Genomic DNA, 22,659 nt, shown 5'->3' on the forward strand with positions numbered 1-22,659 from the left:
GACAGAAAAGGGGTTTCCCAGACCCTGTGCCAATTCTTTCTACCACTGTTATCTGGGGCTCAGGGGAGACCTTATCGCTCTCTAAAATGCCCTGAAAGCAGGCTGTGGCGAGGTGGGGTTCAGCCTCTTCTCTCAGGTAACGGTGAGAGGATGAGAGATAATGGCCTCAAGTTGTGCCAGGAAAGGTTCAAGTCGGACACTGGGAGAAAGCTTATTCTCTGAAAGAACGGTGAGGCAGTGGCACAGGCTGCCCAGGGAGGTGGTGGAGTCACCATCCCTCGAGTTTCAAGGACCATGCGGATGTAAAACTGAGGGACACAGTTTAGAGTGGTCACAGGCATGGGTTGATGGTTGGACTTAGATGATCTTTCCAATCTTAATGATTCTATGATTCTATGAAATATTCCGATGAAGAGTTGCATCGGTATTTATCTCCTTTGAGTATTTGATTATTTGCTTAGGTTGGTTATTTGGTTATTATGTATTTAGATTTGGATTTTCAAAATGAACTTGAGATTTTCAGAGCCCATCCATCAAGAGAACGGACTTTGAAACTAGATGAAAAAAACACCAATTAACACCTACTTGAATTGTTTGATGTTGAGGCTCAGGAATCCTCACTGCAGGTCACAAATCACGTGGCCTCAGAAAACCTACAGAATGAGGCACAGGTCCCCTTCTTGGTAGCATATGATCTCTGCCACCTTGAAACCCCAAAGGTGGGCCTAGGTGGTTGCCCAGCTGTGATGCTGCACCAAGGCCTACACAAGTGATGCAAGAGCTGACTATGGTGAAGAGGTGTGGAAAGCTCTTTCTTCTTGCCAACATGGAATTTGTTTTTTCTGTTCTCTGGTAGGGTCTCAGATACTCACTGATGTGTGAATGCTTATTTCTTACATTTCAAACAGATGATCTGTAATCTCTACAAGTGCGACCTTACATTGATTGCAAGAGATGGGAAGAAACTCTCGTGGTTACTCTGGTGTTGCATTGTGATGTCTCCTTTTTCCTTCAAGAAGCTAAAGCCTGAAGAACTTGATCACCTGATACACTGGTGTCAGAGCCCAGCTCTCAGCCTGAGGTCCAAAGCCGCATTTCCTGACTGACATCGTGCACTACATGGGCACTGCAATGCTGCCATTGTACCAGCTCTCATTTTCACTTAAAGTACAAATCAGTTGGAGCAAACCTACCCATCTCTGTCTGAAGCAGAGCCAAGTCACAACTGAGCACCATGTATGAAATACTAACTGGAGCTTTGGAAACTGAGCTGCTGTATTTATTCAGCCTGAGGTGAATTCTGTCCCCAAACAACTGCAAAGGAGAATGAACTTATTCCAGTAAGATCAGTTTTACCATTTCATCCCTCGCAAGCTTAGTTCATAGGTCCTGTTTGTTAGCTGCACCTGAACTGCATACAGAGGATTTTTGCTGGGGGATCTCTCTCAGAGGTGAAACGGTGCCTGTCCCATTGAATTTACAGAGAGGCTGTTTTTCTCACACAGGTTGGTAGTGGAGTTTTTGGTAAGCAGACTTTTGTTAAGCAGAGTTTTGTTTATAATTTCCTATGTCAAGCGTGCTTCCATTAATAAGTACTCAAACTAGGATGAGATGTGAGTCTGAAGTGGAGGAGAACAATCTGTTGTGGGATGTGAGGGGGGAGCATGGGGGAAGAGTAGGGAAGGGAAGAAAGGTTTGGGCAGAGAGGAGGTATGGCAATGAGGGACTGTTGGGATGGGGAGAGAAGAGGTAACACCCAAGAGCGGTACAGTATGTCAAATAAAGCATCAAGATCACATGTGCTGGAAGTGTTTCTCTTCCAGAAAAGAGGGCTTGTGCTGTTGGCTGCATGCAACTGTGATCTGCACGTGGCCAGCTCCAAATCTACCAGTGGTTTCTCTTGAACTGGAACCATCCAAAGGGAGCTTGCCAAAACCATTTTTGTGGACACTCAGCAGAGATGCTGGTTGAACTCACATGAGAGAACTGGCCTGGCTCGGCTCCAGTCACACCCTTTTCATGCTCACTGCTCTCGGAGTGACCAAACTATTGTTTGCAGGACCTGAACTGCAAAGCTGCATGCATGCAACTGAATCAAAGTCCCTCTGGGAGTGGGAGATTGCCACTGAGCATGTGCGTGTTTATGGTCCTGCTGACGGAGCTGTAGCTGCCATTTGTCTGGCTCATTGCACTACAGAAGTGTGGGATGCTGCTAGCAGTGTTGGAGGATAGTTTTAAATTCAGTTTGTCTTACAACATCAGATCTATCACCTGGAGGATATGAATCCTTCTGTGCCAGTGCCTGTCATGCACATTTCTACACTTATTATCCTGCTCTTTCAAGCGTTTTATATTCCCATACATCACAGTTAGGTCAGAACCATAAATATTCACAGATCGTGTGGCCAGATGCTGCCCATTCTGGTCATAGCAGATGTCTGATTCAGTCTCATGGCTCTATAGCTCTGTAGGCCACTCAAAGTCCAAAAGTGGTTATTACCGGTTCCACCAGAGAAATTCTGCAAGATACTCTGCAGTGGTTGGTTCTAGACTAACCAAGCTGGAGGGCAAATTCCTTCTCAGCCTGACAGCCTTGAGAATGGTTTATCAGAATCAAGAATGCACATATTTCTGTTGGAAGTCTGACGTGTTTTAAATAGTTCCTATTCCAACAGAACATTTGGAGAGCATTATAAGTGCTACCTTCCTCTCAAAAAAATCTTGCTTAGCTCTTGTGCCCCACAGCACCCTGAGGCAGTGAGTTCCAGCTAATCTGATGGCAGTAAGGTCACATGCAGAGTTCTGAGGTGTCCTCCTGCTGTTGGACTGTAGAATTCGGAGTTGAGGATATCTTTTTTTTTTTCTTTTCTCTAGCTTGTTAAACATTTCCATGACAGCTCTTTCCGTCTATCTTCTCTGCAAGCCAAATATTTTTCACTGCTCTGTTCTGCTCTGAGGTTAGTCTTAGAGGCCAGTTCCTCTGGGTAGGGGCATCAAAGCATGGCTGCATGCAAAAGCGCTGAGGAACTCCATCCTCTTCTTCCTCCCACTTCTCCCAGCTCTCCATCACCATCACAATCACTTCTTCTGTGTTCAGCAGGATGGCAGAGCTCCCGAAAGGAGTCAAGGTGATGGAGGAGTTTCTAGAGGGCTGCAGATGAACATATCCAGCCTATTTTGATGGAGATGCTCTTACAGAACTCGGCAGAAGGCAAAGGGAGGGACGTTAAAACCAACCTCCACGTGGAAACTCGAATTATTAATTAGCTGCACCATCCAGCCTGTGTTTGGCAGCTCCTTGCTCCATGCCCTGTGGGATGCCAGGATAGCCTCAGTGTACCTGAAGGCAGTGTGCCACTGGAAGTTTCCATTATGTGACAGTGCTGATGAATCCTGACCCCACAAAGACTCAGTAGGGGTCTAGTTTGGCCTCATCCAGTTCACTGATGGCTGGCATTGCCCTAAGCAGCAGGAATCCTGGAGACACGAGCACACACCTGGACACAAGATCAATGCTGGCTCTCAGGAAACCTCAGCATGAGCTGAAGTGGAGAAGGAAATGGGGCCTTCTCATCAGCACACAGGAGTACTGGCATGTGCCTGCTTCTGTGCCAGCAGGTATTAATGCCCATCAGAGCATGTCAACCAGCAGGCACTGTCTAATCCTGCTGTTGTATAATAAATAAGATTATTGAATGGGAGAACTGAAGGTCAGAGAATGAGGATGATACTCACTGGTGCAGAGCTACTGTGCTCTGCTGAGATATCAGAGGAAGTCTTCTCTAGTGATAACTCTTCCTTCTGGGTATTCTTCTCTAAATCTGGATGTCTTTGTTCAAGGAGGAGGCTGAAAAAGGAGTGGCAAGGCCAACTCCAGCTCCAGATGTGTGTGTCCACTTGTGCTATTGTCTCACTCCAATTTATAGGAGGGAGAGGAGGTTCTCTGATATATGTATACATATATGTATATGTATATATGAGATTAAGAAACGATGGTTCAAGTGTTGGTCCGACCAGTTTATTACAAATCTTAATCAGGGAGATGGGGAAGGGGAGGATGGACACTATTATGAATTAGGGTAATGAGAAAGGGAAGGAGGGCGATAGAAAAGATAGGAAATAGAAGCAAGGAGTCTTTGTAGGAAGCAAGAGGGAGATAGTCACTACCATGGATCCAGCGTGGTTTGTAGTTCAGTCATTGATCTTCAGTAGTGGTGGGCCATCGGACGTTGTTGTTTCATTGACAACAACGACTTTTCAATGGTGGTACCAACTTATTTATAAGTCAAAAGTGGTTGAGTCAGCTCTCTTTGGAGTGACAGCTCAAATCCAAAGTGGTTGAGTCAGCTCTCCTTGGAGTGGCAGCTTCTGGCTCTGGGATCTCAGCAGAAACTCCTTTATTCCCATCTTTCAGGCCTTGCCAGCAGATGAGAGAGAGCACGGATGCCCACCTGCATCCTGTTTTTCACAGGACACAATGGTATAATTCCCCAATTTTCCCATACCAAGCTGGAGCTATTTAGTCACAGGCCAGATCTTCTGCCAGTAAATACTCCTGAGCACTCTCTTACAGAGGCAAACAGCTCTGAAGAAAGGTGCTTTCAAATGTCCACAAAGTGATGTTGATTGTCACATGGTAGCACCCATCACTTACCTCCTCAATAAATCAGTTAGTCTTATCACAAGAAATACCTCAGGAAGCAAGCTTTGAGCCAAAAAAACACAAAGAATGATTCTCACAGCTATATCTGGACATAGTTGGATATCAGAGTCCCACCAATTTCAGGCCATTATTGAAAGCTAGAGCTGCTCTTGACAAAGCAGATGGAGGCTCTCCAAGAGGTAAACCTTTTTTCCCTTCAGTCTGTTACAGGCCTCACAGTGTGACTGCCCCATGGAAAAGAACATGCAGCACCCAAGACAGTACAAATATATTTGAACACAGGGAAAATGGACCAAGAGGCAGAAGAAGCAGATGAATGTTCAGATTATTAGCAGCTGAAATATACAGAAAGTGAAGAGAAAGTGGAAAAGCAGGAGTGGAGTCTGAGGGAGGCAATAAGTCCAAGTAATTTCCTTATATCAGCTCTTTATTATAAGAAGTAGCTTCTATGTCCAGGCTTCATCTCCCTTTCATATATTCTGAAGAGCTGAAAAATTTGAAGATAAAAGATCATTTAGTATACAAAAGGAGGAAAGGACTTACTGTGTCTGTGGAGCCTCAGGGAAGAGCTGGATGCTTAATACTTTGGATAGACTCTGAAGGGAAGGAACTCTTTGAGCAGTCTTCAAATGAATGGACTGATCTGCAGTCTGAAGAATTTGGGGACTGGGAAAAAGGGCTCTTAGTATTGTAAAGAGCTGAAGATCTAATTAATTTCTCCAAAAGCAAGAGAAATCTCTCTCATCTTTTTTTTTTTTTTTTTTTTTAATTTATCCAGAAACAGTGGGAGAGATCCAAAAGCTTGAGGCTAATGCACAACAGCTCTGTTAATCATTTATTAGTGTTTGGTGCCTGTAATGCGTGCGTGGAGATGGCTCTGATGAGCTCTAAACTTCTGGTTCCTATCTGGAACCTCTTGCTGTGTCCAGACTTTGCTCAGACTTTGTTTACCGTCAATTGGCCATCTGGCCTGTCACCAGGAAACACATCAGTACACGTATTGATCTGTACAATTGATTTTGTCTCGCTTCCTCCTCCAGCAGTGTGTTCACATGAGAATAACTTTGAAAATATCAAATTCAGAATGCCACTATGGACCCACACAAGGCATGAGGACCTCTCTTCTCTGCCGATGAGACTCTGAAGAAAAGGGAGTTCAAATGCCAGCATCTATTGATACACAGTGTAGCCAGGGCTGAGAAGGATCAGAGGCCTGAGGGTTTCAAACTTATTTAATTTTATTTAGGGTTTCAAACTTATTTAATCTTACTTAGGCCAAATGGTAAGTTTATGCTGGGGAGAAATGCCTGGAGAACATCATGAGGATGACTTGTAAGAAGCAACCTACTGGGGTGTTTGGGCAACGTTCACTCAACTTGGTTTATGGGGGCAGAAAACTCAAAGAAGCAATCCGGCCTCTAGACAGTCTGAGTGGTGCCACTGCTCGTGTCTCCTGCGTTCCCATGGGAAGGATGGCATTCCAACTCCTGCCTTGAAGCAGGTCATCTCAAGCTGTTTTAGATGCCTCTGATGTATTCTTCCTCCTTTAAAGCACTGAGCTGGCCTTGGGTCCCAAATCCTTCATCACTATGTTGGCTGCTGCCAGAATTCCTTGCTGCATGGCCATGGAGTGAGACCTTCTTCAGTTCAGACTAGATTTCCTTTAAAAAAAGAATGTACTTGGAGGAACTGCAAAAAGATGCAAAAAAAAGCAGGAGTAGCATTTTCAGGAAGATTAAAAACAATCAGCATCATTACAGATTTATGGGTTTACAAAAGAAGGGTGGAAATCTGCTAGCAGGCCAATGTCTCTACTATCTTCTGTTATAGCCTTCCTAAATTTTGCTAGTCCCTTCTCTCCACTGGGTATGAACTGGAGGACTTGCTAACAAATGAAACCAAGCTTTTCAAACTGCCTCATCTCAAAACTGCCTCCAAAAGCCAGAGTTAGGCAGCTAGAAAGTGATTTAAATAGGTCTAAGAACTTGTAACGTCATTTATCCAGATGCACTGAGTGTTATGTGTTTTTGCTGGATTCATTGCCCTGTGGATTTGGACACATGGACAGAGGGTGCAAACGGAAACCAAAGCTTCTTTCCCTTTCTCCCCATCTTCCTCCATTTCTTTCCAAACATTACCCTCTCCCCCTGCTTTCCCCCACAGGCCCAGCTGGGGCTGGTGCGTGCTGTGCCAGAGGTCAGCGAGCCTGGCAAAAGCTGGCTGTTGCATGGGCAAATCAGCACGTATGCGCTGCTGCGCCATGCCTTGAGCCTCTGGTTGCACAGCAACTGGGGGACACATGCTCAGGTCCCAGCCAAATCCAGGGCCAGTTCTGCTGGCACCTGGTCCTCCATGCCTCTCCAAAAGCTGAAGGGGAGCGAGCATTTGCAATGTCAAGGAAAAGGCTCAGCTGACGGTGACTGAAGTGCAGCCCTGCCAGCGCACTGCAAATGCTCTGAGTTCTTGGCAGGCCAAAACAGGAGCCGCTGGGGTTATTTATTTATTTATTTACTTATTTATTTATTTAGTTTGGGATGGAAGTTAAAGGAGAGAGAAGGTTATGATTTAAATATCCATCCTTCTGCCAACCAAAAATGTCAGGAGGGTATTGAATTACTATTGACTTTGCGGGCTAGTGTTCCACCCCCCTCGTCCCTCTAACCAGGCTCTCTTTGCATGCTTCTCGCTCCGCCATCAGGGCTGCTATAAACGGAAAGCCAGCCTTATGGCTGACACTGAAGGTGTTTTATTCCCCCCTTCCCCAGATGAACCGTCTGGCCTCCAATGGCAGGCCAGGATGGGGCCTCAGCTGTCCCTAGCTCTCCCTCTCACCACCAGACCTGAAAGCTGAATATTGCTTTTGATTCGAAGGTAACAGTATGACCTTTGGAAAGCCATTCTGCCTCATGGTTCTTCAGTGCCAATTGCGACCATGGAACCATGGATGTGCTCTGAGCTACTCCTAACCTTAGCCCTGTTTTGGATACTTTTCTCCACCATGTCCCCATAGCATTTGGCTAATCCCAGATGCTTTCAGATTGTTCCATGACTTTAAAGGGGTTCGTGTTCTCCGTTATCTCTTCCTCCCTTTCTTTTCAGACATTTGGGTTGAGGTATGTGCTCAGTTGGACTCTTCACAGACTGAAATGAGATAAAAAGTCCTCTGCTGCCCAGTCTTGCCTTTCATGGAGCTCTCCAGAACTGCTGCAGGGCACACAGGGGCCATGTAAGGTAGGGTGTGGGCTCAGATATCACCCTTGACTGATCTTGAGCTACCGTTGGGGTACAGACATGAAGTACCAACAGCAGGGATCATGTTGCCAAAGGCTTAGCTACAGGGAGGGGAAGTGTTGTCTGATGGGATCTACTGGCACTGGCAGATGTAGGGGTCTGCAAAAGGTGGGATGAAGGCAGCCTGCAAAAGAGAAATGAAGGAGTGCAGGAGAACCATAAGAATCTACACAGAGGCAGCTCACGCTCTATGAGTGGATGGCCACCTCACCCAGCAGTAGCCAGCTGGATGGACATCTTTTGCAGAAATCAAGCTAGCCCTGGAAACCACACTGGGTGATGGCCTATAAATAAGCCTGTTTGTCCTATGGGATTTGCCAAAGTTTTTGCCAAAGGAAAAATATAAATGAAAAGCAGTGTGCCAAAAGAAAATATAAATGAAAAGCAGTGTGATCCTGCAGTGATTTGGCTTCTTAAGCTTGTGGGCTTTCTTTGATTGTGCTTCTGATTAATATCAACAACTTTGCTAATGTCTCTTAAATGAAGTAACCCGCAGAGGTAAGGCCTATACCAAGACCTCATGTTTGTGAGATCAGCAGGTAGCGGGGAGGATGCTCAGGGCTGTGGGCACTGCTGGGAGCTGAGCAGAGATGAAGAGACACCCAGGAATCCACAAATTAGAATGCGCACAGTAAATGAGGAGGCGCAATTTGTGCCATGCCTCCTCCAATCAGTTTATCAGGGTGGTCCAGTTGTTCCAGCCCCAAATCACCACTTCGCTGAGTTGAGACACCAGCAACAGCAGATTATCGTCAAACTTTCATCACCTGGGGCTGAGCATGAGCGTGAGAAATTTCAGCCCAGGGGGAAAAAAACACCAACTAGTTTCAGAAGGTTGCAGAAACCAATGAAAAGAAGTGCTTAAAATAAAAGTGCCACCTCAACTACTATAAGGCAGCCAATGTGTAAGTGCATCCTGGCAAGGAAGAGAGGAATTGCAAGATCTGATGTGGTCAGCACAGGGTTTCAAAAAGGCATCCAACTAGGTACACCATCAAATGAAAACTTACCTTTGTTCCAGCAGGATATTGAATGAGGGCACTGTGAATCAAAAAGACATTGGGTTGCCTATTGATTTAAAAGATGCCTTTTTGTCAGCTGCTCTTCTGCTTACAGTTTGCAGCCACAGCAGCTGAGCGGGCTGGATTGTGGGCTATGTTTCCTGTGAGGATGATGACGCAGGGTCTGATCAACACTGCTATGAGACAAAGTGGCCTCAGGTATACCATACAGCTCTGCATGGGCAGCCTAGAGTAGATGCTGGCATGCCTGTACCTCCAAAGTTCCAGCTTATTCTTTCATTCCATGCATCCAGGATATCAGTGCATGTTACAAGAAGTCAACACATGGCAATCCCATCTATTGTATCTCTTGGAGTACTCCCAACTCTTTACAGATTGATTGCACAAGCAAGATCTGGTGGCAAGAGCTGGAGCAGTGATGATTCTGAGCCTCAAGCTGCTATGTCTGCTCTTTAATCTCTGGTACTTCTGATATCTCTGCAGCCTTTTTCTGTTTTGCTTTCCCATGGCTGGAAAACAATTTCTCTTCCCTTCAACAAATCATCTCCTTCCAATTCCTCTAAATGGCTCACACCTTTTGTCTTTCTTTCCATCACCATCCTCCTCCGCGACACGGTCGGCTCCCTCCATCGTGCCTGATCCTGCCTTGCCTGTTGGCATCCGCATAATCTGTATTCATGAAAAGCTTATTGGAGAACGAGATTTGTCTTACATCCTGTTTGTCTAGCATCAAATACACCTCTTGTGCTCTACGAACAATTAACAGGCAATAGTCAGATGCAGACGAGAGCACACCACTTCTGAAGCCTCCAACTACTGCTGCTTCCCCGACAGCTTCTCACAAAAGAGTCATCCTGGTATGTGTGGACAGACGTGGCAGAGAGCTAACTGGTGGTGGCACAGGCGTTACTTCGGGGAAAGTGCTCTTCAGGGCTGTGAATCTGAGTCATGGTTACAAGGAAAATGTTGAATTTCCCTTGCTGCCTCGCTGTCTTCAGTGGTTGCTTTTTATTACTTCACTGCATTAGACAAAGGGAAAATGCCAGCTTTGATGAGTTGCCAAGTCTTCACTGAATTACAGTAACTACTAGAAACACCATCAAGAATGATTTGAGAAAGAACAGGAATAGAAATATTTGCACATTGAGTCCTTAGCAATTTCAAGCTGGCACTGACCAGGGTCTCTGGTCATAAAAGGCCACAAGGCAGCATGAAGAGACTGGTCTGGTTCTGCCCTGCAAACCTCAGGGCTGTGCCCTAGGGTAGCAGTAGGACTTTAGGGAGATCTGGGAGAAGACTGTGAACCCGTTTTTGGGGCAGCCCTCTGGAAGACAGCAGCTGGTGGCTGTAGCATGGGGCAGCAGCAGAAGTACCCCTCCAGTGCCCCTGCACTACCAGCACTGCCCCAGATCTTGAGCAGACACCAAATGGCAGACTGGCAGGCTTGGGGCCAAGAGTGGTCCTTTCCAGTTTCTAGTGCCTGCCTCAAAGACAAGCCAAGGCAAGTCATGTACGACTTGGGGATGCTGCACGTGGCAAGGCTAATGTTGGAAGCCTGGCTATTCACGTCTGTGCAGAACAAAAAAAAAACCCAAGCCCAGACATCTTTCCCTGCCAAGAACCATGCTTTTCTTACCATGTGCCATGCAGGGGGTTGGCTGCTCTGAGAGCTAACCTAGCGTCAGCTGCAGGGCTTAATAAGAAGCTGTTTGATACCACAGCAAGGAACCTGTGTGCAGTTCGAGTTTCTGTCTGATGATAGCTGGACATAAGACTGGCGCAGAGACATGACTGAGTTGTGTGACACTGAACATCAGTCTCCTCCCACAGAACGAGGTACATGAAGAACATGAGGAATATCAGGGACTGGTGTTTTGGGAGTGGCTCTTCCTCAACTGAGATCCGATTATATTGATGTTGCTGCAAGAAACATCTGATTTAGCATCGTGCTATGGAAGCCAGGTATATCATCTCTTTTATGAGAGACATAAGCAAAAGAAACATCTCAGAAGACAACTGGTGTAAGTATATCCCATGACAGTTGTTCAGGACAGTGGCACAGTGTCACAGGATATTTGGGTTGAGTTAGAGTGTGTCTTACATTAATTGTTATTCTGGGGCCTAGCACTGCAAGAGACATGCAGTGGTTCCAACACAAGCAAGGAAAGCTTTCCTGAGCTTCAGACAGCTCTCAATCTGTCAACCCAACACACTCCTTTTGCTAAAGTGTGTCTGCTCAGCAGCCAAAAGAAAAGCAAAATACATTTGTGGGGAGGGTGGAGGGAGAAGGGAGAAATGTTATGAAATAAAAGATCAGAGGATCAAGAGCACTTTTGAGGCTCAAACATGCCACACACAAGCTCTGGGCCTGTGGTCAGCCGGAAAACATCAGTTTAAAATTCCACAATAGCCCTGGTATTTAATCCTTCTAATGCAAATTCCCCCCACCCCAGTCCTAGATCGGCACTACTACTGTGGTGGCACAACCCAAGCCTTTAAGCCCTTTTGAAGTATGCAAGAGTCCCTGTTTCTCAGCAGGAGGGCTGGGAAGCTATGTCAACAATGTCAAAAATGTTCCTGTGATTACTGTACCTTTCTGAGCAGAAACCAGGAGAGAAAGCAATTAATGCCTTCTAATCTTGCTCATAAATAAAACTTGCCCTCGTTGAAGCGTCATCTCTGTAGCCCCCTAATTAGGAGGGCTGTCTGTCACTTCCAGTCCAGCAATAGTGGGAGGAAGGACACCCTCTATCTCCCTCTGCCCATTACAAGGGTTAGACATAGACTTTTACAAGAGAAGCCATGTGTCTGAATGCAGTTGCAGGAGGTGCTGTGCACCTCTGTGATATTCTTCATGGTTTGGCTCCCAAAGCAGCCAGACATTGTAGGACTTAGGCTTTGGGGTCCTGGCCAACCCCTGTGCCGAGCTCTAATCCAAGATATATGAAGGGTGAGGCAAGCGGAATGAGCCAGAAGGCACAGGTGTTGACACATGATGGTGATGAGAACTGCAGACCACTCCAAGTCAGACAGAGGGAGAGGCACAATGTGTATTGTCAGATAGTCCAGCCTTATCAACAGGTGAAGTGCATGCCAAATATTTCCACCAGCCTCCCTTATGTAAGCCGGGTGACTTCCTATCAGCATCAGGAGCAAGACCTCAGAGAGCTGGGAGCAGTGCTTACACAGCAGCTCTTGAAGGCATTCAAGTGTGTCTGGATCACAGTCGCTCCAGGTCATTAACATGTAGCTGCTTTGTCCTGAGGTATTCTGGGTGTCTTCCCCGTGGACTGCTCCGGAGCAGGGGGAAAGCCTCTGCTCTTGCATGAAACATCTCCTTTAGAGACTAGTCTGAGCCAGAGGAGAGCTCAAACTTTGGCTCACAGCCCCAGGTGAAAAGTGTATTTGTTAAGACCATGTGTGTGCATAGGGAGGAAAACAAGCATGAGTATACAGGCTGAGATACACCATACGGGAGGGGCATGGGAAATGCAAAGATGATTGTACTTTCTGAAAGTGTGGACTGACTGCACATAGCTGATGGGATCATGGCACAGGGTAGATAAATATCTCAAGAGAGGGCTAATAAAAAGGGAGTCAATGGAATGAATGTGGAACAGCAGAAAGGATGATGGTGGTGGCGTGTAGGGTGAGAAGACAGCTGAGTACAGACCAGGAATGCTGATCTTTACTTTGCAAGGTCTGTGCATGTGGGAGGCTTGGTGAAGGGGCAAAGGCTGAGATGGAGAGGATGGAGAGGAGTCAGTCACAATGGCTTTGGTGCCAGTGGAGGTGGCACCTTGGTCCAAGTATCTGCAAGACAGGCCTCATAGCTCTGAGCGGCAGACCAAGGGAGACAGAGAGTCTCATTACCACCTTTTTGCTGAACGGTAACACCAAAAAGAGCCACTGAGGCACAGCCCAGAGCCGTGTCTGAGACCTGAGCCCACTGGTTTCTCCAGCACATGCACAGATACATAGAAACCAACCCAGATGGGAGACAAGATCTTGAGGCACTGCTTTTTCATGCCAAGTGGTGTTGCCAAGCCATTCCTGTGGATGCACGCATCCCTTGCTGAGCTCAAAACACCTTACACAGAGGAGAACAGATTTACTTCAGCTTCTGACCAAAAAGCCTGGCCTTCCCTTTGCACTCCCTGCAGACCACCAGTGAGGAGCTGTGAGGCCCACCTGCAGCCAAACACACAAGCCTGCAGGAAGCACTGGACCTGTTTAATCTCAGTAACATAAAAAATCCTGCCCCTGATTGAGGTGGGGGAGAAGCATTTCAGACCCCATGCTACCCTACAAGGTGCCGGGTCGCCAAGAGGCCTGCTGGCCCCGTGTGGGGTGGGAAGCTGGGGCTCAGGAATTTGTGATACAGCGTTTCTCCTCCCTGTTGACTGTGCAGGAGCGTGGTGAAGCCAGGCTTGGCACTACCGTCCCCATCAGCAATTCTGCTAAGAGGAATTTGAGTTTTTATGACCACTGATAAGATTAAACTCTTTGTTGCAGCTGGCCAGGCAGACGGCTTCGGGCTGCATAAAGCCACTGCTGCAGGGGCAGAGTTAAGGCAGTTTGGTTGCTCTCCTTGGGAATTCCCACACTTGCAAATGTTTGGATTTTGCACTGACTGCAGCCTTAACTCCACGCTTGCTGGTGTGTGAAAGGCCTAGGCCTGAGGATGCAGGGGGTACACACCCCTTCAGAATGGGCTTCTCTTTGCTGAGCAAAAGACACCTCTGCACCATCACCTGTCTGGTCATACGCCCTTGGATACAGTTCCTTCTTCAAGGAATCTCTTTGTTCCCCATAACCCACCCCTATATTGGAAACTTTGTCTGACAAAGTTACTATTTTCAAATGACCTGTGAGCACCGGTTATTATGTGTGTCCAAGAAACTACTTGTTCTTCTATCCTAAGCCTTAGTTTTTCCATTTCTCTGATTTTGCTCTGAACTGTAACTGCTAATGCAGTGATAAGATTGGCAGATGCACCCTGAGAGGCAGAGCACTGATTTACTTCCCTTTGGTGGGAAATACCTACCTTGCCCTCACAGCCTGTGAAGCCCATGCTTTTTTTGCTTGAAAATTTAGGAGAAAAAGATATTGTGAATTTAGACTGTGACATATCCTGTTCTGAGTCATGCCTTGGATGAAAATTGTGGCTGGGTTGAAGAGAGACAGAGGGAAAGGAGAAGTGCTGTGTCAAGCTCCTACACCTTGCTGAGAACTCAGCCCTGGGTGCTAAACCAAATGGAGCTGGCTGAGGTCCCTTGTGCCCTTTCAGCTTGTGCCAAGGAGGTAAGGTATCCAGGGACCAGTGGGCAGCATTGCTTCCATTTTAAGACAATTATTCATACTAAGCCCAGCCTGTGGCTGCTTCCTGTGATGCTGGCCTGCCCAGCAAGTCATCAGTAAGGTATGTCCGCTTGCACTGCAGCAATCCCTGTCCTTGCCTTCCTGTGTCTTTGGTGACACTTTAGAGAAGCTGCAGGTGAGCTGAGAACCTGTGTTGTGACCTTCCTGGAGACCACTTCAGAGAGTCAGCAGCAGCAGGTGCATTGGATGAAAGGGATAAAAAAAATGAAATATTAGCAGAGCAAGATGCAAGAAGAGGGGCTGCCCTATGTGAAATATAAAGGTCAGGTATCAGAAGGCCTTTCTCCCAGGCATAGGCTGCCCAGAGATGCTGTAGATGCTGCATCCATGCAGGCATTCATGGTCAGATTGGATGGGGCTCTGAGCACCCTGATGTAACTGTAGGTAAGTGCAGAGGAGTTGGATTAGATGACCTTTAAGAGTCTATTCCCACTCAAGTGATTCTATGACTCCTTGGGTCCCATCCCAGTTACATAGGGGACAATTCCATGAAGTTTGAATTCCACATCACTTAAGATGAACATTCTTGGAACCAACATGAAAAGCAGCATCATGGCTATGATCTGCCCTCTGCCATGCAGGTACATGCCATCACCCCGTGATGGGACTGCTCTGAGCCCCAGCTGGGTACTTTCCCATTACGTGTAGTGCTTTCATTAAACAAAGTGCTGGTGCTGATGTTGAGACCTGCAGCTTCTAGAGATGGGGTCAACTGGCAGGGCTTTGGCAATGTCATATTTCAGCGGGGCTGCCACCAGCAGAGGTCCTGAAATACCAGTTTTAATTAAAAGCTTTATTTTCTATTATGCTGCACAGCTCACACATGCTGACTACTGCTTTTTCAGATCATAGGGGCTAAGTCCACACTTTAAAAATGTGTCATGTGTCAGTCAGATAGCTCATAGGGGTTATGGTACTCACAAACCAGAGGTTGGTTAAGTCAAAGTAGTATGTAGAGAACAACTGGAAGAGTGACAGTAGGGATAGTGAAAGGTGAATTGGATGGAAAAAAAAAAAGAGGAAAGGAGATCTTGGAGGCAACTAGGGAAAGGAAAGCAAAAAAACAAAATTATGCCCATGTCTCCTGCATCCTGTGAACATTGGGCCTTGTAGAAAAACCCAAGGGGGAAAAAGAAAGAACTTATGTTTTCTATGGAAGGGGAAAGCAGACATATAAAAAGTTTATAGACTTACCTGAAAGCTCTCAGAAACTATTGATTGGAAGTGGTTTTCCAGTCCAGACCTCCTCCCAGCTTGCATTTCTGACCAGAAGTTCCCAGTTTCTCCTAAATGTTTTGCAATCTCTGTTCTCCACCTGGAACCCAGCTGTGTAAAACCACTCTTTCCAGCACAGCACAGGCCCTGTGCACACCCATGCTGCTTCCTGCCCTTTTTCTCTCCAAAACTGTGACTCCCCCCCAGGGTTATAGAGTTGCCTCCAAGGGTCCCTCACAGTCATGGTGGCTTTCAAGTGGCGCATTCCCTTACCACCCCAGGGACACTCATTGGCCCCAGAAGGTTGGAATGTGCACAGGATGGAGCAGTGATGGATGACTGGGAGAGCTTGGATAAATTGTGAGTTCCCTGCAAGAGAGTGGCTGGGACCCAGAGAAGGTGTAGCACAGAAGAAGAGGCCACCAGCTCTGGTTGTCAGCTCACCCTCCTGCTGTCTGGGAGGAAAGGTAGGGCCATGTCGCCTTATCTCCCGTCACCTGTAGATGGCTCTTTCATACTCCGGTAAGGCTGAAGCAAAGCTGCTTCAGATCAGAACTCCTAAAAAGCTGACAGTGATACCACTACTGTAGCCTCCAAGAAGGAGGAAAGGGGAGAAAAATGACCTCCCTGTAACCTCCAAAAATATGTTTGGCTCACATAGAAGCAGTAGGAAAGCTTAAATCCTGTGCCTGCCCTTTCCTCTGACTTCCCACGCCTAAAATGAGCTGTTACCCTGCTTGCCATGACGATGTCATGGAAGCGGAGCTGTTGGAAGTGACCTCATGCTCTTGCCCTCTTGCCTGACAGGGGTATGGGGCTGGCAGGACACATGACAGTGGGACCTCAGTAACACAAGATGGGAGCTATTCAGCCCGACTATATTAAGAACATTTCACAGGCTCCGGCCTCTTGGTTTAGTTTTGCTCACTGGGATCTGGTGTCAGTGCTTTTGACACTCCTCTCTCAAACAGCAGTGGAAATTTGTAGGCTCCCTGTGAGACACAGGAGTGCCAGAGAGGGCTAAACACAGCACTGCTAATTTTGGAGAGGTTAGGTGATCAGATAAGGAGAGATGGGGCAGGGGGAGAGGGAGACAGTCAACAGAGATAATAATGTTAGGCAGGGATTAGGTGGGAAGCAGTTGTTAAAGGATCTCACTAGTGGACTCCAAAAAGAGCAGAGCTATTCAGCAGCCTTAGCTGGCTGCAGAAACCTGCATCTCCTGCAATGATCCAACATTGCTTGTAAGCCAGCTCCCAATGCACGCAGAGTACACTCACCTTTGGTGTTGGATAACCATGCAGGATCCTGCGTGGATGATCCCTCCATGCAGTGAACAAGTGATCTTTGCCACTGAGAGCGAAGTTCATTTTGCAAGTGACTAGGAAATATTTTAAGATGTTTGCACTCAACACCTACTTGTAACAGTGCTTCTGCTGGAATTTGTATGACATCCCACAGCTCTGCTGGTACAGTGCTTCTCACCTGAGAAAGGGCAAAGTCATCTGTTTTAGCTTAACCTACTGTTCAGACTGGTTTGCACTGCATGGACTAATGCTGCACGGAAAGAGATGAAGAGGAGTTCACACTGGCCACCTCACTCAGGCAGCGAGCTCTTGAGGCTCAGACACATGGACTGCCATTGGAGACTGCTGAGTATTAGCTGGACACAGGAGTGGTTCCTGTGTGCAAGCATCTCACAACTGTAGGCTGAGGGTGCAGGTCGCACCTCCACCACACAATGCATCAAACTGCTAGCTGCTGATGATAGCGACTTCTCTGACAGTATCTCCTGGGAGAGAAGTTTGTAAGCTGCCTGGCTTCTGCCTGGCTCAAATGCCAACTGAGCTCATGCTCTGGTTAGGTCAGGAGGCAGCTTTCTTTGAACAGAGGGGGATAGGAGGGGAGAGGGAAGCCCTCTTGAGGAGCTCCCACTCTAGACAATTCCCAAATGGCCTCCCACTTTCACACAATCTGGGCTTTCGGCGTGAGGACAAAAGTGAGCCCTGACAGAGCTCTGCTGCAGCGTCAGTCGCATGCTTCAGAGACAAAAATAAGTATTGGCTCAATTTCCACGTTCCCTTATCACTAAACTCCTGGCTTCAGCTTGCTGTTGGCCACCAAACAGCTCGCTATGCCAAGACTCTGAATTTAAGAAAGAAATAATGTTTAAGAGCTGGGCAATGATGTTACTATGTCTCACTGAGCCATCACAGATGGGATGAAATCTCCTGAGACCCTCCGAGGAGGACTTGGTGGCTACTAGCACAAAACATGCAATTTCTATTCTGTTGATAGGTGGTTATTGTGCAATTGGAGCTGGGATTCATGGAGCTGCAATTCATGGGATTGGGAGTCATCTCACTTTGCAAATAATTGAGATAACTGATGAATGAATGGTAAAGAAGTAAAGAGAAGAGCTGTTTGTCCAAGCACACACTCCCAATGCTAATCACATCATTGTAGAGTGCTGTTAGATTCTATACCCAAACCCAAAAATCTTCAGAGAGGAACATTACTTTTTGGTGGAATGGAGCAGGAAAGACCATGAAGGAAAAACATATGTTCAGATTCATAGGAAGCTATGAGTTGCACAGCAAAGTTCCATTTTGGTACTTTCTCTAAATCTACTCAGCAACAACTGGATAAAGTTTGGGATGTTCAATAGCAGAGAGCTGTCTTTTGTGCGGCTGAGAAGGCAAAGCTCCAACAGTCTAATCCTGCAGTCGGCTGACACTTCACATGTAGCAATTGTCATCCAGAACAGAATGTCATTTTGACTCCTCGTCCTTAAACTCTGACTCATGTAGTGGTCACTGCCACCCCGCTTCGCTCATCAGAGCTGCAGAAGCAAATGTTAGAAGCATAAGACCTTTAAAGATGCAGCCCCTAATTTAGAATGAGAACATGCATTTCTCTGATGCAGAACTGGATGTTTCCTGAATGACTCCTTTACATAAGGGTCCAGTAACAGAGGGCTCAAATCTAGACAGGCCTTTCAAGTTGATCCTGCCAGTGTTCTTTTCCCTGCAGGAGAAAGGATTGGGGCTGGGTTAGGAAGCCTTTCAGTGGTAGCTTTACTGAGGCCATTTGTTCATACAAAATTAATTAAAAAAGCAGTTTTTCTAGCTCCAAGAAGGACATAGTGTGAGTTTAGTGCCTTCAGAGAGACAGATATACTCCAAGAGTGACTTAGGCTGAATCTTTTTATTCACAAAGTTGCTTCTTTCAAAGAATCTCCTGTTGAAAGGGAGAATATTGCCTTCCCTCATTTTCAGGTACTCAAATTTTGCAGCCTGGGATTTAAAAGACATTCTCAAAGGCTATGATACCTACTTCTGATCCCATGTTCCCACAAGTCCTTTCCCTTAAGCTAGACCTCTGTGCTTCCTGTGGTTTGTTTTTAAATATGCCACATGATAACACTTTCCATTTCTCTGCATACATCGTACAAACACGATAATTTCATCCCAAACCGTCCCACATGCTCAGCCGCAATGGTGAACTGCAAGTGAAGAACAGCACCAAACAGATGAGTTTGTAGCAGCAGTTCTGGCTGGATGATGTTTGCTGCAGGAGAGCAGGCATGCGGGTGGGCATTTTGGCAGTGCTGCATCTCTGTGCTCAGGGCTATGCAAATGCCTGCCTTTTGCTGGCACAAATACGTTTTTGGTGCACGGGAAGGCCTGTGCGTAGAAGTTTGTACATGTGGCAGCAGAACACTGTGTGTGCTTGTCTCAGCTAATGACAAAGAATCAACTTTGATTAAAGCTCTTCTTAACATTTAAGAGCACATTTTCCCTAGTCCATTAAACTGTGGTCAAACATCATCCACATGCTTTGCAATGGTCTCATTAGAAACAAGTCAGAAATGATGAAAGTTTTGAGCTAGAGTGAGGGTGTGTCAGGCCTTTGGATCTGGGTGTGTAAACAAGGGCACAACAGATTTTGCGAGTATAAACTCTGCAGACCTATAAGACTAAACTCCTGTGACATATTTATGTTTCCTCATACACAAATCACATTGACTCTCACACTCCCCTATCACGCGGAGTCACCAGACTTCAAACGGTGTGGAGGAGGCAGCTGGATTCGCTAAACAACATCTTGGGCACTGTGAACGTGTGCCAGATAATAAGGAGAGAATCGCAATTAAAATGTCAAACTGTATCACATTTCCATAACAAAGTCAGAGAGGATTTCCCTCTCTGTGCCTTTCCTTTCTGTTTAACTTGTTTAGGGAGCTGAGGCCGCTCTTTCCACGCTGTGGTTTCCAACCCCTGCAAGACAGACGAAATATATTGTTCTTGCAATATTTGCTTCCTTCATGAGATAATTTGTTGAATACTTGAGAAAAACTGTGTAACAGAAGGAGCCAAAGCTGTCTCAGAGGAAACTATTTAAATCTTCCTGTTCAGCATGAAGCCTGCTTACAGAGCTCTGCTCTTTTCTCTTCACGAATAATACCCCCACTTCATTCTCCTCTGGGTCCTGGTAGGCTTTCCAACTATGCTGCACGCTAACAAGGTAGATAATGCTGATTTGTGCATGCAGCAGCTAAGGAAAATCTTAATGTCAAGTCCAAGGTTAGGCAGACACACACCTGAGGTTACTGCAAAGCTGCCTTCAACCTTTACAAACTGACTCCAGGCAAAAGGCTTGTCCAAAGACTTGGATAAAAATGGAAACCATGGGGAACCTCAGGTGTTTGGTAATGATAAGAGCCTCCCTGGACCTAAAAATAAATGTCTCTATCAAGTGCCTCTCTCCTGCCCACCTGGAAATCATGCAGTGACTTGTCAGAGAGGGAAGATCTAGACCCTAAAACAGAAAGAAACATTTTGACACAGACCAAATACCTACTTGGGGTAAAAATGCTTCCCAGACAAATTTTACTGCAAGTACTTGATTGAGTGACCGTTGATGTCACGTAGGCTATTACTGCTATGAGCTTTATCAGATGTTGTTTAGTGTTTGCTATAACATTTGACATGCAACTAGGAACCAAGATGGAGGCTGGTTCCCTTAGCAGCTGGCTCTCATCCCCTTGAAGAATATCTAGCTCTGAGCCAGCCTTTCCCAACCTCCATAAACACATCCCTTGCTTTTATATACTGTAATAAAGGAGACCTCGCTCTGTTTTGCCTGGCTGTGTCTGCCCTGGCCTTGCACAGGAATATCCAGCAGCTGGATGTGAGTTTGAACTTTAGGATTCCTGTGGCAGCACCATCTGTGAAGGAAAGGTTGTGGAAACAGATGCTACTGGATAAGGTCTGAAGCCACCAGAGCTGCCTCCCAGCCAGGAAGCCCCAAGCAGCGGCTCATATTCTTAGCCATCATGAAGGATTGCTGAGCAGATTGGAGAGGAATTGCAAGGAATGCCTTCCTCGGGGAACAAAACTGGGAGTACATGGTCTAGTGAGCAATATTGGTGGTAGCTGGATGGTTGGACTAGATGATCTTAGAGGTCTTTTCAAGCTTAATGATTCTATGACTCCCATGGGAATCTACCCTTGGTAGAGGGCTGCAGAGGCCCTCCAGAGGCATGGCACCAGTGCACAGCAACTCCTCCTTCTGAGCCTCTCTCAAAACCTTCCCCCACCTGCCACTGGAGGAACAAAACACCACAGAAGGAGAATGACCTGTTGAAGAAGAGGAACACAGTCTCTCCATATTGTTTGGATGGATATATTGTTGTGGAGAGACTTTTGTGGCATCCTGTGAGCCCAGCTGCCCAGCCAAAAAGGAGAGGAAGTGGTTAAAATGGATGTGGGCTCCTCTGTTCTGCTTTCAGTCTAGTATTGTAATGCACCTAGTCTAGAGATCAATAGGCTCTGTGTAAAATAAACCTTAACAGGCATCTCTGCTTCATTCTTACCACCACTTTCTCTGTTTTTCTCCCCATCTTCCCTGAAAACATCAACTCTCTATCTTGCTGCATCTACTCTGTCTTTTCACTTCTTTCTAAAGCAAATCAGGTTCTCCCTCATGGAGTTTCTCCATTGAGTTCAGCCATCAGTTTATAGAAACTTTTCTTGCAAGGGTCACTTCTTTATAGAATCATAGAATAATTGAAGTTGGAAAGACCACTAAGATCATCTGGCCCAACCACTGATTCAGCCCTACCATGCTCATTAACTATGTCGCTCAGTGCCACATCCACATATTTCTTGAACACCTCCAGGGATGGTGACTCCACCATCTCCCTGGGCAACCTATTCCAATGTCTCACCACTCCTGAGAAGAAAATTTTCCTGATACCTAACCTGAACCTCCGCTGGCAAAACTTAAAGTCGTTATGTAAGAAACAAACTTGGTGTGTCTACTGACAGGCCCCACAATCATCACTGCTGGTGACTGCAGTGTGCCAGTTTGCATTTCTACCCACTGCTTCCTCCAGCCCACTAGCCTCAGAGGAGATTTGCTGATGATGGAGTGACAAAACCTCTGTCCCTGGATGATGCACGTCCCCACACTAATGTTTGACTCATCAGTGATAACCACAGTGATAATTAGCAGTAAGCACCTCTGGAGTTTCCCAGCAGTCAGCTGGCATGACAGAATATACTCCTTCAGCAAGACCCTAAGCTCATGGCAGACTTATCCTTTCCTCTTTCCCCACCTGTGAGACTTCCAACTGCACCTTCCTCCTTTCAAAGCTGGGTCACACCAAAGCCTCCTGCTCAGCTTTTGCTGAGCTTTTGCCTGTTGCTGTGTCTTCCCATAGCACTCCCAGACAGGACATTTGTTCTGTTGTGTCCTGCAGTATTTCATGAGTTGTTTCCATTTTCCTGCATAACTGACACTGGGTTGTGAATTGACTGGTTTGGGTCCATAAGCATCATAGAGATATGCATCACCCCCCTGTGAGAGTGTCCTTCTGTTTCAACTATTATCTGCATCCACCTTTTTGGTTGTTTCTGGTCAAGTACTTCTGGACTTTATTTACTACATCACTTTTTGCCACATCCCATGCTCTGTCCCTGCCCTCAAACAAGCAGTTCCCATTGCACTTGTGCATGGATCTGGGCTCTTTCCAGACTGTGATGGCCCACAGTCTTGGCCCTCCCTGTTGGTAAAGAAGGA

General features: G+C 46.4%; 1 long non-coding RNA gene across 7 annotated transcripts in view; it reads left to right on the forward strand.

The window, feature by feature from the left end:
• Positions 1 to 14,214, forward strand: part of LOC104909641 (uncharacterized) — an 89,588-nt gene extending 75,374 nt beyond the window's left edge. For 6 of the 7 annotated variants that reach the window (XR_014882060.1, XR_014882061.1, XR_014882057.1 and 3 more), the window contains one exon: positions 909 to 1,796. This is a non-coding gene — a long non-coding RNA (uncharacterized LOC104909641). Of the gene's footprint in view, positions 1 to 908; positions 1,797 to 3,100 lie in introns of those variants that run through there. The other variant, XR_014882059.1, reaches the window with a different exon arrangement.
• Positions 14,215 to 22,659: the final 8,445 nt, after the last annotated feature.

Source organism: Meleagris gallopavo, chromosome 2 (genome assembly GCF_905368555.1).
Source record: "Meleagris gallopavo chromosome 2, MGAL_WU_HG_1.1, whole genome shotgun sequence".
NCBI classification, from domain to species: Eukaryota; Metazoa; Chordata; class Aves; order Galliformes; family Phasianidae; genus Meleagris; species Meleagris gallopavo.